Here is a 15,655-nt window from a genome sequence, read left to right on the forward strand (position 1 = left end):
GGCACAATTTCACAGCTGACTGGGTGAAACACAGGCAATATTGAAAAAGGCCATAATTTCTCGCGGTTCTTGGACATGTTTCATAGCTTCTTGGTAGATTTCTGGATAGAACTGTGATGAACCAACTGGATGCTGCAAAACAATTATGTATAAGTACAGGTTTTGAATGGGTTTTGTGTTTATTTCTGTGAGTTATAATAGTGTATACTGTGTGTTCATTCTGAAGTTTAACATCAAGACTGATGCCAACAAACATAGTGTATCATAGCTCTCTGAAACAAAATAAATAATAACAACTAAAACCACTGAAAGAAGACACTTACTTTGGTGTTTGCATGTTTCTTATTTGTCTAAAAACAAAACAAAATTAATGAATTAAATACTAGTATTAATACTGAAAACATCCAAATATTATCCAATGGAAGACCCAGCTGAGGTAAATGCTCATGTATATCTACCACAGAACAGAACGGTCAATATTTGCTTCCAGACTGCCTGGGGAGGGGGGACACTCACAAATGGTAAGATTAATAATTATAATAAAAAGATGGGTCCGGATGCAATCATGTAAAGAAGAAGGATGAGTACATAAAAACAAATATGGACGTATATGTTACTTGCTATTTTTTAAGAGGGTAGGAGAGAGGGGGATATTAAAATGCTGCCCTGTTCTGAACCATTAAAAAATGTGTAGGAACAATGGCTAGACAGAACATGTGTTCGTCTAAATCAAGCACACAGTGTAATATGGGCAGTGCGTTTAATATTTAATAGGATAGAGCATCATCCTAGATTTACTGTACAAGCTATAACAAACAGCATGTACACATCCTTTGTATTCTCCAATATCGTGTAACACTCCACTTCCTGGGTCAGGCCTTTCTTTACCAACTGAGACTAGTTTTGTAATATCCATCTATTTAAAAATAAATACAATATACATTTTTTAATTAACTGATGTTTTGCAGTAACTACTCATGGTTAAGTTTGATGGACTGGTGAATTTTCAGAATTTCTCAGTTGGGTCAATTAAACAGGCTCTACGGTTGGTGCCAGTCTCCAGATAAGTTGAAAGAATATGAATTACTTATGATTATATAAAGTTAATGCTTAAAGAATACCCATAACAATTTTCAGGTCAGGTCAAGTACACTCCAAAAATAAAATAATAAAAGTACTGTTATTCTACAGAGTGCTATTTGTAAAAGGATAGTCGAGCGACTCTGGTCAGTTCTTTCAAAACTGTTGTCATTCAATAAATGTGTAATTAGGTAGTTGCAATGATTGGTCGACCATCTGAAACAACAGTGGGTCAAAATTTATAGGCACCACTGTACATAAAGAGCACATTAGACTATCTGTCAAGTTTAAACTTACCCTTCCTTTAGGTCATTTATAGGAAGAGGGATTCTGCCTCCTCTGTTCAATGCTAAAGTGATATTAATGGCATTTAGCCGATCTGGGTGCCATACATTTTTCACAGCTCCAAGAAAATCTCCGAGCATCTGACTTGTCAACATCTCTTCAATATTGATGTTCTTTATAAAATATTCTGCTCTATCAGATGAGAAAGTTAAAGTTTAATTAGCTGATGTCTAGACAAGTATTTAATACCTATTCTAATTAACAGACCAGAATCATAACTGATATGTGAGGCTGTAATACACTTCCATATTCAGGTAGTCTATGAAATGTAGTTAAATTGATTTACAGGTACGGTCAACATAATAGAATTTAGCAGCATAACAGCTCCAAAGCCAGTGCCTCTGCTTGCATGCTGATCATCTGCAATAAAAGATCAGAAGTGTGCTTGTCAGTGTTTAGCCTAGAAATGTAAGCTATTCCAGGATCTCAACGGGTGACATACGGCAGGGAATGGTTGACATAGAACCATTACCCTCAGGTATCACCCTGCATGTTGGCATATATATATTTCATTGTTAGTATGTATTCACCCCCCTTGGACATTTTCACCCTTTGTTGTGTTACAACCTGAAATCTTGTTGCACTTAAATGGGATTTTTTTTTCCCCCTTTTATTTACACAACCTACTCAACACTTTGAAGAGGCAAGAGAATTTTTATTGTGAAACAACAGCTAAAAAAAAGAAATGTCTTGGTTAGATAAGTATCACCCCTCAGAGTCAATAATTGGTAGAACAGCCTTTGGCAGCAATTACAGCTGTGAGTGTTTTGGGGTAAGTCTCTAAATGTTTGCACATCTGGATCGTGCAATATTTGCCTTATTACTATTCTTGTCAACTCTATCAGGTTGGATGGTTATCGTTGGTGGACAGCAATCTTCAAGTCTTGCCACATATTCTCAATCGGATTCAAGTCTGGGCTTTGACTGGGCCACTCTAGGACATTCACTTTCTTGTTTTTAAGCCACTCCAGTGTTGTTTTGGCTGTGTGCTTGGAGTCATTGTCCTGCTAAAAGGTGAATCTCCGTCCCAGTCTTCAGTCTTTTGCAGATTGAAGCAGGTTTTCCTCAAGGATTTGCTTGTATTTAGCTCCATCCATTTTGCCCTCTACCCTGACAAGCTTCCGAGTCTCTACTGATGAAAAGCATCCCCATAGCATGATACTGCCACCATCATGCTTCACAGTAGGGATGGTATTACTTGGGTGATGTGTTGGGTTTGCGCCAGACATAATGCTTTGCATTTTGGCCAGATAGTTTTTGCTTCATCGGACCACAGAATCTTTTTCCATATCTTTTCAGTCTCCCACATACCTTTTTGCAAATTCCAAGCGGGATTTTACATAGACATTTTTTTAGAAATGGCTTCCTTCTTAAGAACATAAGAACATAAGAAAGTTCACAAACGAGAGGAGGCCATTCGGCCCATCTTGCTCGTTTGGTTGTTAGTAGCTTATTGATCCCAAAATCTCATCAAGCAGCTTCTTGAAGGATCCCAGGGTGTCAGCTTCAACAACATTACTGGGGAGTTGATTCCAGACCCTCACAATTCTCTGTGTAAAAAAGTGTCTCCTATTTTCTGTTCTGAATGCCCCTTTTTCTAAACTCCATTTGTGACCCCTGGTCCTTGTTTCTTTTTTCAGGCTGAAAAAGTCCCTTGGGTCGACACTGTCAATACCTTTTAGAATTTTGAATGCTTGAATTAGGTCGCCACGTAGTCTTCTTTGTTCAAGACTGAACAGATTCAATTCTTTTAGCCTGTCTGCATATGACATGCCTTTTAAGCCCGGAATAATTCTGGTCGCTCTTCTTTGCACTCTTTCTAGAGCAGCAATATCTTTTTTATAGCGAGGTGACCAGAACTGAACACAATATTCAAGATGAGGTCTTACTAGTGCATTGTACAGTTTTAACATTACTTCCCTTGATTTAAATTCAACACTTTTCACAATGTATCCGAGCCTTTTTTTATAGCTTCCCCATATTGTCTTGATGAAGACATTTCTGAATCAACAAAAACTCCTAGGTCTTTTTCATAGATTCCTTCTCCAATTTCAGTATCTCCCATATGATATTTATAATGTACATTTTTATTTCCTGCGTGCAGTACCTTACACTTTTCTCTATTAAATGTCATTTGCCATGTGTCTGCCCAGTTCTGAATCTTGTCTAGATCATTTTGAATGACCTTTGCTGCTGCAACAGTGTTTGCCACTCCTCCTACTTTTGTGTCGTCTGCAAATTTAACAAGTTTGCTTACTATACCAGAATCTAAATCATTAATGTAGATTAGGAATAGCAGAGGACCTAATACTGATCCCTGTGGTACACCGCTGGTTACCACACTCCATTCTGAGGTTTTTCCTCTAATCAGTACTTTTTGTTTTCTACATGTTAACCACTCCCTAATCCATGTACATGTGTTTCCTTGAATCCCAACTGCGTTCAGTTTGAGAATTAATCTTTTGTGCGGGACTTTGTCAAAAGCTTTCTGGAAATCTAAATAAACCATGTCATATGCTTTGCAATTATCCATTATCGATGTTGCATCCTCAAAAAAATCAAGCAAGTTAGTTAGACACGATCTCCCTTTCCTAAAACCATGTTGACTGTCTCCCAGGACCCTGTTACCATATAGGTAATTTTCCATTTTGGATCTTATTATAGTTTCCATAAGTTTGCATATAATAGAAGTCAGGCTTACTGGTCTGTAGTTACCTGGTTCAGTTTTGTTTCCCTTTTTGTGGATCGGTATTACGTTTGCAATTTTCCAGTCTGTCGGTACCACCCCTGTGTCAAGAGACTGCTGCATGATCTTGGTTAGCGGTTTGTAAATTACTTCTTTCATTTCTTTGAGTACTACTGGGAGGATCTCATCCGGCCCAGGGGATTTGTTTATTTTAAGAGCTCCTAGTCCCTTTAACACTTCTGCCTCAGTTATGCTAAAGTTATTTAAAACTGGATAGGAACTGGATGACATGTGGGGCATGTTGTCAGTATCTTCCTTTGTAAAAACTTGTGAAAAGTAATCATTTAACATATTTGCTATTTTTTTTTCTTCCTCTACGATTTTGCCATTTGTATCTCTTAAACATTTAATCTCCTCTTTGAATGTTCTCTTGCTGTTGTAATATTGGAAAAACATTTTGGAATTGGTTTTAGCTCCCTTAGCAATGTTTATTTCTATTTCTCTCTTGGCCTTTCTAACTTCCTTTTTGACTTGCGTTTGCAGTTCTGTGTACTCTTTCTGCGTACTTTCTTTTTGGTCCTTTTTTAATGCTCTGTAAAGTGCCTTTTTTCGCTGAATATTTTTTTTAATTGATCTATTAAACCATTTTGGCAATTTAGTTTTACATTTAGATTTGTCTACTTTAGGGATATAATTGTTTTGCGCCTCTAGTACTACATTTTTGAAGAACAACCATCCTTCTTCTGTGGGTGTTTTCTCTATTTTACTCCAATCTACTTCTGTTAGTCTCTGTTTCATACCTTCATAGTTTGCTTTTCTAAAATTGTAAACCTTAGCTTTAGTCTTTACTTTTGGGGATTTAAAAAACACTTCAAATGAGACCATGTTGTGGTCTGAGTTTGCCAGTGGTTCTCTGACCTCTGTTTTAGTTATTCTATCTTCGTTATTTGAAAAGACTAAATCAAGGCATGCCTCCCCTCTAGTGGGTGCCTTCACAAATTGTGTTAGGAAGCAGTCATTTGTCATTTCCACCATTTCTATTTCATCCTTCGCGCTACCCACCGGGTTTTCCCATTTTATTTGGGGGAAGTTGAAATCCCCCATTAGTATGGCTTCTCCTTTGCTACACGCATTTCTAATGTCATTGTATAACAGATTATTGTGCTCACCGTCTGAATCTGGCGGTCTATAGCATGCTCCTATTATTATGCCCTTTGAATTTTTGTCAGTTATTCTGACCCATATTGATTCGGTTTTATTTTCTTTGTCCAGGTTTAACACCTGGGCTTCAAGACTGTTTCTTATGTATAGCGCTACCCCTCCTCCTCTTCTGTCCTGCCTGTCTTTCCTATACAGTGTATACCCACAAATATTATATTCGTCCCCATCACTCTCAGACAACCAAGTTTCTGTAACACCTATCACATCATAGTTACCTGTTAGTGCAGTAGCTTCAAGTTCTAGAATTTTGTTTCTGATACTTCTAGCATTTAGATAAATACATTTAATGGTTGTCTTACCTGAGTTGTTGTTCTTGTTTTGATGCGGTCTCCCTTCTGTTTTTTTGTTGATTTCTCCCCCCTTCCTTTCTAGTTTAAATGCTTCCGAACCTGCTCGAGGATCTTTTCTCCGAGTAGACTAGTTCCCTTGTTATTTAAATGCAGTCCATCCCGTCTATACAGATAGTCCTCGTTGTAGAATGTGGTCCAATGATCAAGATAGGTGAAGCCTTCCCGTGTGCACCACGTCTTCAGCCATTCGTTTTGATTAATTATTTCCAGCTGTCCATATGGTCCTTTGCAAGGTGCGGGTAGTATACCAGAAAATACCACAGTTTTGGTTTTCTCTTTTAATTTCCTTCCTAGCTCTCTGAATTTGTTTTGCAGGGATTTTGGTCTGTCTCTTCCAATGTTGTTTGTACCGATGTGGACGACTACTACCGGGTCGTCTCCTGTTCGTTCTAGGAGCCTGTCCACGTTCTCAGTGATGTGCTTGACCGAGGCTCCCGGAAGGCAGCACACTGTTGTAGTAAGGGGGTCCACCCCCACCCCCATTTTTTCACACATTGAAAGTGGATAATACAATGGGAGTCAATGTGACTTTCACAAACATTATTAAAAAAAAAACTATAGCAATACAAATGTTGACGTGAGGGTGTGCATGAAGTTTAGAAGCTAATAGGGAAAACTACCCATATGAGCACTCAATAATGGATTTTTATATCTAACCCATTTTACAGCGAACAGCAGGCACACAGATACCAATGTGAGCCACTATTCAGATGTTATCAGCTATTTTGTCACAGTTGTTTTCTCTTACCCTGTGCAAACATTTCGTTAAGGACAAGGTTGTGTCTTGCAGTCTCAAATGTACGTTTGTTATAGGCAGTAATCTGACCGGGAATCAAGAAAAAAAGTATAATCTCTGATTAGAATGATAGAATGTGCTTTCCACAGTTTGCTTAGAGATTCTGTGTAATGTATGTTTAGATTTAATAAACACAAAAACTTTATTTTGTTTGAAAAAATCCAAAGTGGCAGATCTTAATACTTGCCACATCCCTAAAAGATTGAGTGTATTTTTACTGCAGTGTAACGACAGTGACACCAGCAGGGTTTTCATGAGAGCTACAGGATGCCAGTATTTAATGTATCTGCTGCTATATGAAGAGCATTAAAGAGACCCTAATACCATTTATTGTATTCGTGCCTGTTGCAATTGTGTAGATTTTTTTTTCTTTTCTTTTCCATCAATCAAACACAGTTGTAATACAATACATACATTTTGTACACAGAGTAAACATGTGAAACGTACTTCCTTGGTCTCTCCCTAGATGGTAGTATAACCCTTTATGCACCATGGTTACACAAAAAGGCTATGGAGCCTAGGTATAGTTAATCAATAAATCTTACTTGCCATTCTATTCACTATGTTTATCTCACATGTACAGCCATGGCCAGAATGTAGAATGAATTCATTTTGCTTCATAAAGTTGAATGAAATCTGTTGAATAATGTTACATTAACATATTGAATTACATACTGCTTTGTAGCTTTCAATGCACTTAAGGAAAAACTGACAACAATTGAAAAATGTGACATTTCAAAATCTAACATGAAATACTGTACTACTATTATGGCCTCCAGTAGACTTTTGTGATATTATTTTTGTAGTTACTTGCATTACATTAGGTTAAATAAAAGATCAAAAATTGTGTTTATATAGTAGTTTTTTTTTTTTTTTTTTTTTAATTATGTCTCAAACCTAAAATTCTAGGGTGATGCTTTTGGCCATAGCTGTACAGTTTTAAAAGGAAACAGATAAGCAAGGCATGCATTTGGAAGGGAAATGCTTAATACTATATATGTACCTCAATGATAATTGGTTTGCCCACAAGATCAGCTGCTGGAGAGCAATAAAGCACTCCATCACTATATGGTATTCTCTATATATTTAACAAAGCCAGACAGGTCTATCTGGGTGGCCCATTAAATATGTGTTAAATGTGATGGGGTCATTCCTTGCATCGCCTATGCAAACACCACAATCAGTAAACGGTATTAAACAGAAAGTATGGTATAAATTAAAGTGACCAAATATAAGAGTCCGAATTTAAGTAATATTATAGATGCTTGAATCCATGCATCCATTCATATTTAACAAAATATTGTGAAGGAGTTCAGTTAACTCAGTGACACATGCCTTTATGAAATTGTATCTGTGAGTCAAATGCTTGAGTACAATGTGAAATATTTTACAGAGTCTACATGGGATCTATATAAATCCTTATTGTACTACAATACACATCATTTCCACTGGTGTACTGTTAAAAAGGGGTTCTTCAGTGATGTAGATATTTCTAACAAAGTTCAGTTTAACCATTTGACTGCCACTGAATGTGCTAGGTACATCTTCCTTGAGTAATGCAAAAATATAGGATTTTCTACCTCCTTTAAAATGTATTTATTTCCATTAAAATAACCTTGACGTTTTTTATTTAACTTGTAAAGGGACTGTTGATTGTTCAAGGGAATCAATGCACTCAGTTCAACTGGGGCCATTCTCTCCTGTCAGTGCAAAACTACTTGCTTCTGTATGGAAGTACCCAATCAACTAGTTACTCTCTTAAAAAGGAAAAAAGGTTTAGATACAATAAATGTGCTTTTATTCAATATGCTTGGTGGTGGCATTGTGAAATGATTTTTATCCAGAGCTGTTCATACTAATGCACACTAAAGCTTTGCTTTGTTTACATTGGAAACCCCGCCCCATACATAAGAAAGCAGCTTGAACTGACAGAAGATAACAAGCGATTAGCCTCATGAAACTGTGCACAGGTGAATCACTTTGACAATCATAGTCACTTTAGATGTTAATAAAAACAAAATGTCTGTGTACAATAAATCAATGAACTTTTAGACTTTGAAGGAAGAAAAAAATATAACTGGTGAAGAGTTAAGGGGTTAACCAAATTGTACTAATGATTAATTAGTTAACATCAGCATACTTGGTTTAGGATAAGGAGGGAATTCCCCCTTAAAATACTCTCTTTCCAAAACATGAACAGAGGACCCCAGCAGATGGATGAACATTCCAATCAGCATGCACCTTAGAGAGGATAGTGTAAACTGGAAGAGAAAGATAATTGAGAGGTGCACTCGGCAGAACTGTCACATAGCCCCACTGCTAATGATACAGTACTGTAGGCATCCCCAGCAGAGGATACTAAGTTGAAATACATGGATCACATTATTGATATTGAAGAGCTGAGCTCCTCAGGACTGTGGAGCAGCAGATACTGTACATGACCCTTTATCAGAACTGTATCTCAACTCAGGGACCAGGTTTCAGATCCAGCCTTGAATGAACAGGGTGTGAGCCATGTCTATTACAGCCTGCATAACTGGCTACAGATTTAGCATTCTCAGCTTCAAGGGACAGAGAGTAGAAAGAATGAAGATGTACTCAAGGGCACTCTGCATCAGCTGGGATTGTGGTGTTCAGGCAGAACAGCAAAGGAAGAGTTGGATATTCTTGCTATTAGCACTTTTACTGACCTTTCACATTGTCAAAAGAAATGCTGGTGTGAGTTATTTACGCATGACAACTGCAGTTTACAGCTTTTTTTGTCATTAAAGTTTAAAGCTTTCCTTTGGTCTTTGCAGTATTCACATATTGTGCAGGAAACATTTTTGAAAAAAAAAAATCATTTAGTGCTTCTGGTTATCGGATTTTGCTATACAATACACTGTTGTTAGACTAGACCCCGTTCACACTTGCGATTTAAGGCGGCCCAGGGCCGGCCTAGATTTAGGCCGCCATTTCAGTCTGGCCCAGAGCCTGCAATACGGGACCAGAGTCAGCTTTTACATATGTATGAATGCAAAGCAGACTTACGCCGCCTTTTCGTATCACATTACCAAGTAAGCTTGTATCTTACTTAGAATTTGAAAGTGTAAAAAATTGTATTTTCACTGTAATATTTCAATGCCTGTTATTGTTAATGTTATTCTACTGTTGATAGAGCAGTAGTTTATTATGTGTTGTGCATGTTGCTGAGCAAAGTGTATTTGATATATGATGGTGTATTGCTAATTTAGATTAGGGCGCTTCCCTTAAAGAGGTTGCCGTAGCTACGTGTGGAACAAGGGTTTTGTTACAGCTATATGTTTGGTACTCTTCCAAAAGTAATGCTGATGTTCAATCTTTACTGGTAATGGTTAGGGACCAGAGAATAATAATGACAATGATAACAATAAGATTCATGCAGGTTAAACTAATATGTATAAATGAAAAGAAACATGTGTGATGTAAAATATAGGACTGTTTAAATAATATAATGTTAAATAATAGAGTTTATTTTTGTCTAAAATAATTCCAGGTGTAACCTGTCATTGAATAATTAATTCATTATTATTTAATGCCATGTGTTTCCTTAGGAGGGAGCAGTAGTATTAGATGGTCAGCCATAAGCTTGTCTTGTGAATGTCAGTCATATATAACCTGTTAGTCAGTTGCAATCTGAGTGAAGTATCCATTATGAAAAAAAAAAAAAATTATACCTGTGAACAACTAGCAAGTTGGTGTTTCTTTTATTCTAAATACCGCTGTGTTCTTGAGAGAATAATGTATACACCATAACATTGTTACTGTCCTGCATTACAAAAAAATATATTAATAAGAAACATCTACTACAAGGATTTGTATATCCCAGTTGCTCTTCCATTCTGAGTTCAGGCTATCGTTTTCATTAAACTGCAAATGTGAACAGGGTTACAGACCTAAATATGTGACGGCCCTGGGCCAGCACAGTAGTGTGACCCTGCAGTGGTTCTGTGATCCCAAGCAAAGAATGAATCTTCTATGTGTGGCCTGTTGTGAACACAGAAGCATTACAGAGCAGATGGTGCTCCACTTTAAACCTGAACCCCTGCTGAGTCTGAAGTTCAACACAGAACATCAGCTGAGCAAGTAGAACTACTCTGAGAAGGTGTAACATTGGACTATATAACCTTATTGATTGTTATTAGAAACCTAAATACTTGACATGACACGGTCTTTGTGGTGATTTTTCAGTTAATATGATTACCCATAAAATTCTAAAGATTAAATCATTAACATATGTGTATGTAACAGCATTTGCCTGGGAAAAGTTCAATACTGTATAATCTGCTGCAGTTTCAGAATTTAACACTTGACAGTCAACAGGTCACATACATTTAGTAACTTTCTATTTTAACTGTTAAACTGCAAACTATACTGTACATTTGTTTTGAAGAACAAATATTTTCAAATGTACGCTTTCCATTAAAAAAAAACCTGTTAACAGAGGCCAAGACCCCTACACAGCACCATCAATCAACATAAATCAAGACATTTGTTACTGAAACATTACTTTTGGTCACAGGAACATTACCGAAATGTTGGTAAGATAAGCCTCGCCAATGAAAAAAAAAATTATGAAATTACTTTCTGTGTGACTGTCAATTTTTATATATATATATATATATATATATATATATATATATATATATATATATATATATATATATATATAACATCACATTGGTTATTATCACACTCCAGTTAATTTTCATTATAACAAACACCCTGAAACTTCTCATTCAGTTAAAAAGCACACTGACCTTAAATTTAAGGCTTCCTGTATCTGTAAACAGCACAAAAACATATATGTACAGTGGTAAAATGACATGTGGCCTAGGCTGGTCAGCGGTACAAATCGTAAACCCAGACTCAGAGCTGTAGTTCAGCATTTCTTGCATACTTTTATTTCTCAAAACCAAAACAAATACAGGAACTAAGCAAAAGGTTTTAAACAAAACACTTTTAAATACTTCAAATTAACCCCCCCCCCCAAACTTCGGCTATCGTGGTGTTTAACCAGAGAGCCAACTTGCTGCTTTCTCGCTTTTCTCTCTCTCTCTCTCTCTGAATTCAAGCTGAACTATCTCTCAAATGCTCATCTGCTCACCCCAACAAACATTTCATTATTCTTTATATAGGATATGGCCAGGGTTTAATTGATAATCAATAATTCAATCACCACCTGGCCACATTCCACACTTTTCTAATACCCAGTTGCTCAGTTGTGTTCCTCCACAGCTGAGCCAAGATGGCTGCCTGCAACAAAAACACATTATTTCCGCGTGCAGGGCTTCCACATATATATATATATATATATATATATATATATATATATATATATATATATATATATATATATATATATATATATATATACACACACACACCCCATTACACTGGAATGTAATGGACCCCATTAAGATCACTTTACCCTCTTGTGGAGAAGTGACAGGACAAAAGGCTCAGATAGATGTTGATCCTAAATCCTCTCTCTAACCATTCTGCACAACTGGAAGGAGGCTAGATCTTATCATGGGGATGGGATCAATAAACAGTATTGTTGAGTATTCTTTAACAAGGTACAACCTTGTCATCATGCTATTGTTCCTTCAGCCATTTTCTACATAAACTATTTCAATGTCACTAACTTTCCTCCCTGCATGTAAATCTTCCTGAGTAGTAGATTCAGAGAAAAGAAAGAATATTTTGCAGAAAAAAAAAAACCCTAATAAATATTTAGTATGTAAGTTGTGTGTGTTTTTGCTGCATTGAAGATGTAAATAATTTTTCAACCTTAATTCAAGTATGCATGACAATGTCAGAGGACTTTAATAGGTGATGGTAAGTTGCAGGGTTTTTTTATTTTTATTTTTTACATATTAAATTATATATTTGGCAGAATTCTCCCTGAAAGTTATTAAACAATACCTTGTTAGCAACTATGTAACTAGCTTTATTTTGCAGACCTTTCTTTATGCATTCACATGGAACAAGATCTGAACTGTTAATTTAAATAATCAAGGACATTTTTGGGGAAAACTTTCTTCAGTGGAATAGGGTTAATAAGTTCATGGTCCTTGTAGTGCCTGAATGTGAATGTTTACACTGAAACTACAAATCTACTTAACATTTAACAAAGCTTTCTTAGAGTCATTAGGCAATCACATGTGCAATCACATCAGCATTCCCATCCCAGGTTTATAGAATTTCACATTTTTAGGCAGCTTTCATTGAACTAGTGGAGGCGGTGATTTTTGTCTTCCAGTTTTTTCAAGTTCTGTTTTGTTTGTGAGAACGTTTTGAACTGTAACAGCAACACACTTTCTGGAAGTTTTAAGAGGCCTCTTCTTTGGTTTTAAATGTTCATCTGAAGTGTTAATCACCAACTGTATAGCTGCATAGTAACACTATTTAGAATGGCAAGAGCATTTTTTCATAAATGGTAGTGTATGTGTCATATTTTCTTTTTTTTACTCTTTAAACCTTTGTAACAGCAAACTTACCATAATGCATATACAACAGTAAAGGTTGCACTTTTATACATAATAGATATAATGTTTAAATGTGTTTTTAAAAAAATGCCAAATGCAATTCTGTTTTTTATTATTTTTTTTATATTTCTCCAAGTCTCCAAAGAATGCTGTAGAAGAATGTACTATATGACATAATACTGAACACTTGTCAAGGAGTCAATGTATGGTAATAAAGTATTACATATCTTGGCTTAACAATGTTTCATGTTGTGATGTCCTTAGGCCCATAAGCAACCATTTGTTAATTATACTCTTGTTTTAAAACTAGCCAAATAGCTTTTTCCTTCTGCTTAGGCATAATGCACAATTCTGTCATTTAAAGTTATTTATATTGTTTTGATTACATTATTTTATTATATTATACCACTTGGAAGGCTATATAACATGAGCATCAGGGTCTAGTTAATTGTAAAAGTCTGTTTTAATCTTGTGAAGAAGACAACCTTTGAGGTCTTGAAAGCTTGTGGTTAATTTCTGTTTAGTTAGTACAATAAAAGGTATCACATCTCCTATTTGTCTATGATCTTGATGGTTAAAATGCATTTAACAAAGGAGTACTGGCAGAGTCACGGGAGAGGACAGCATTTTGGTTTATACCAATTTTGGTTTATACCAATTACCATGCCCATTGGGTTTCATAGAGCGCCAGCCACTTTCCAGCAGATGATGGATCACGTCTTGAGGCCCCATTAGCAGTATGCCGCTGCTTACATTGATGATGTGGTCTTCCACAGTGAGGATTGGCCTAGCCATCCTTGTAAGGCAGCGGCAGTACTGCAATCCTTGTAGGAGGCTGGGCTCACTGCTAATTCAAAGAATTATGAAATTAGAAAGAGTATTTGGGGTATTGAGCATGTGGTGCCCAGATCAGACAGCTGATTGCAAAGGTGAAAACCTTGGCTGACTGTCCGATTCCTACGACTAAAACCCAGGTGTGCTCCTTCTTGGGATTGGCAGAGTATTATCGTAAATTCATCCAGAACTTCTATGCTCTCACCACTCCCTTGACGGACATCACCCTGAAGGCTGCCCCAAATACAGTCCAGTGGACACAGCCTTGACAGAGGGCCTTTCTTGCTCTGAAGAAGAGCCTGTGTAGCAAGCCATTGCTGTGCAGTCTGGATTTCAGTAGGAGGTTCACCCTGAAGACGGATGTGTCAGAGACAGGTCTTGGGGCAGTGTTGCCTCAGGAGGTGCAGGGAAGTGAGCACCCAGTCCTGTATATCAAACAGGAAGCTCATTCCCCCTGAAAGGGACTATAGTGACATGGAGAAGGAGTGCCTTCTGGAAAAGTGGGCAGTTGAGGCACTCTGGTTGTACCTTCTAGGACGAAACTTCACCCTGGTTACAGATCATGCCCCCTTAGCATGGCTTCACAGGATGAAAAATAAGAACGCCCATAGTGGTACTTTGCCAGGATGTGAGTGGTGCAGATAAGGATATGTCCAAACAGAAGGTATATTTATAAGTGTTCATTGTTTTATTTCAAAACTGTTCCCTTTACTATCAGTGGTATTGGAAATCCAACAATTCTTACAGCTCCCGGGTGCAAGTTCTCGTGCGTAGTTGTGATGCACAGTGAAGAACTTATCTGAAGCAGCAGAAAGGAGCAACAACTGGCTCTGGTTGAGACAAAAAGGTTTTGGTTGGGGACCTCAAGCAGTAGAAAAAAAAACGTAGATGTAAAGGAAGGTAAGTAAGCTGGGCATAGCTGAGTGGGGGGCGGAGGGGGGGCGGACACCAGAATCACTGTCAAGCCCTCTTAAGGAGTTGTGGGCTAGTTGACGAAACACCAAGGATGGAAGGTACCCATTTGAAGGCCCCAGAGAAGTACTCTCCTCAGCTCAGTCCAGGCAGTTGTCATGCTGATGTGCTAGGGAAACCGCACTGTGATTGATCCCTGGAGCCAGCATTGTAGCCGTTGTGTGTGCTGATGCACCAGGGAGGCAAAATAGGGTGATTCCTGTAGCCAGCATTACACTTCATCCATTAACACCCGGCAGAAGGATATCTACATCATCAGATGGAAGGAAACACAGATAGATCACTTTAGTTTACAGTAAAAGAAGGTATGGTGCTTATCTTGCCGAAAGCTGAGTCCAATATCAGCATGAGTTTAACACCCACCTGTTATGGAAATCATGCAGTGGTAAGAAATGTTAAAATCACACAGTATATCTATCTATGCCCCATTGTCACACAGAAATGGTCTGATAGACACTGGAAGTATTTACAGTGAGAAACACAGGGGATACCAAATTAGACAGCCAACCATATCACAGTCTATGGCTGTATTATTTGGTACTCCCTGTATACATCATGCAGTGGTGCTGCTAGAAATGTCAAATTGACACAGTATGTCTACCTATGCCCCGTTGTCATACACAAATGGTTTGATTGATAATGGGAGTATTTACAGAGAGAAACACAGGGGATTTTCTAATTAGCCAGAATATAATATGTTGAATCTTTAATTATGCTTTTGATCAGTTTAGCTGGAATCGCAACACGGACACCTGGAGCTTTAGGACTGAATTGCAGGTTAGTCATGTTGTTCTAATTCTCCAGTGTATTTCAAAGGGCCCTAGTTATGAAGGAAGTAGGTTTTGAATGGATTGTAATTGTT

The 15,655-nt window shown here is 37.3% G+C and overlaps 1 pseudogene; it reads right to left on the bottom strand.

Moving 5' to 3' along the window:
• Positions 1–473: 473 nt before the first annotated feature.
• LOC121309509 lies at positions 474–13,782 on the bottom strand (annotated as a pseudogene).
• Between the last annotated feature and the right edge of the window lie 1,873 nt (positions 13,783–15,655).

The sequence above is a fragment of the Polyodon spathula genome, chromosome 3 (genome assembly GCF_017654505.1).
Source record: "Polyodon spathula isolate WHYD16114869_AA chromosome 3, ASM1765450v1, whole genome shotgun sequence".
Classification (NCBI taxonomy): domain Eukaryota; kingdom Metazoa; phylum Chordata; class Actinopteri; order Acipenseriformes; family Polyodontidae; genus Polyodon; species Polyodon spathula.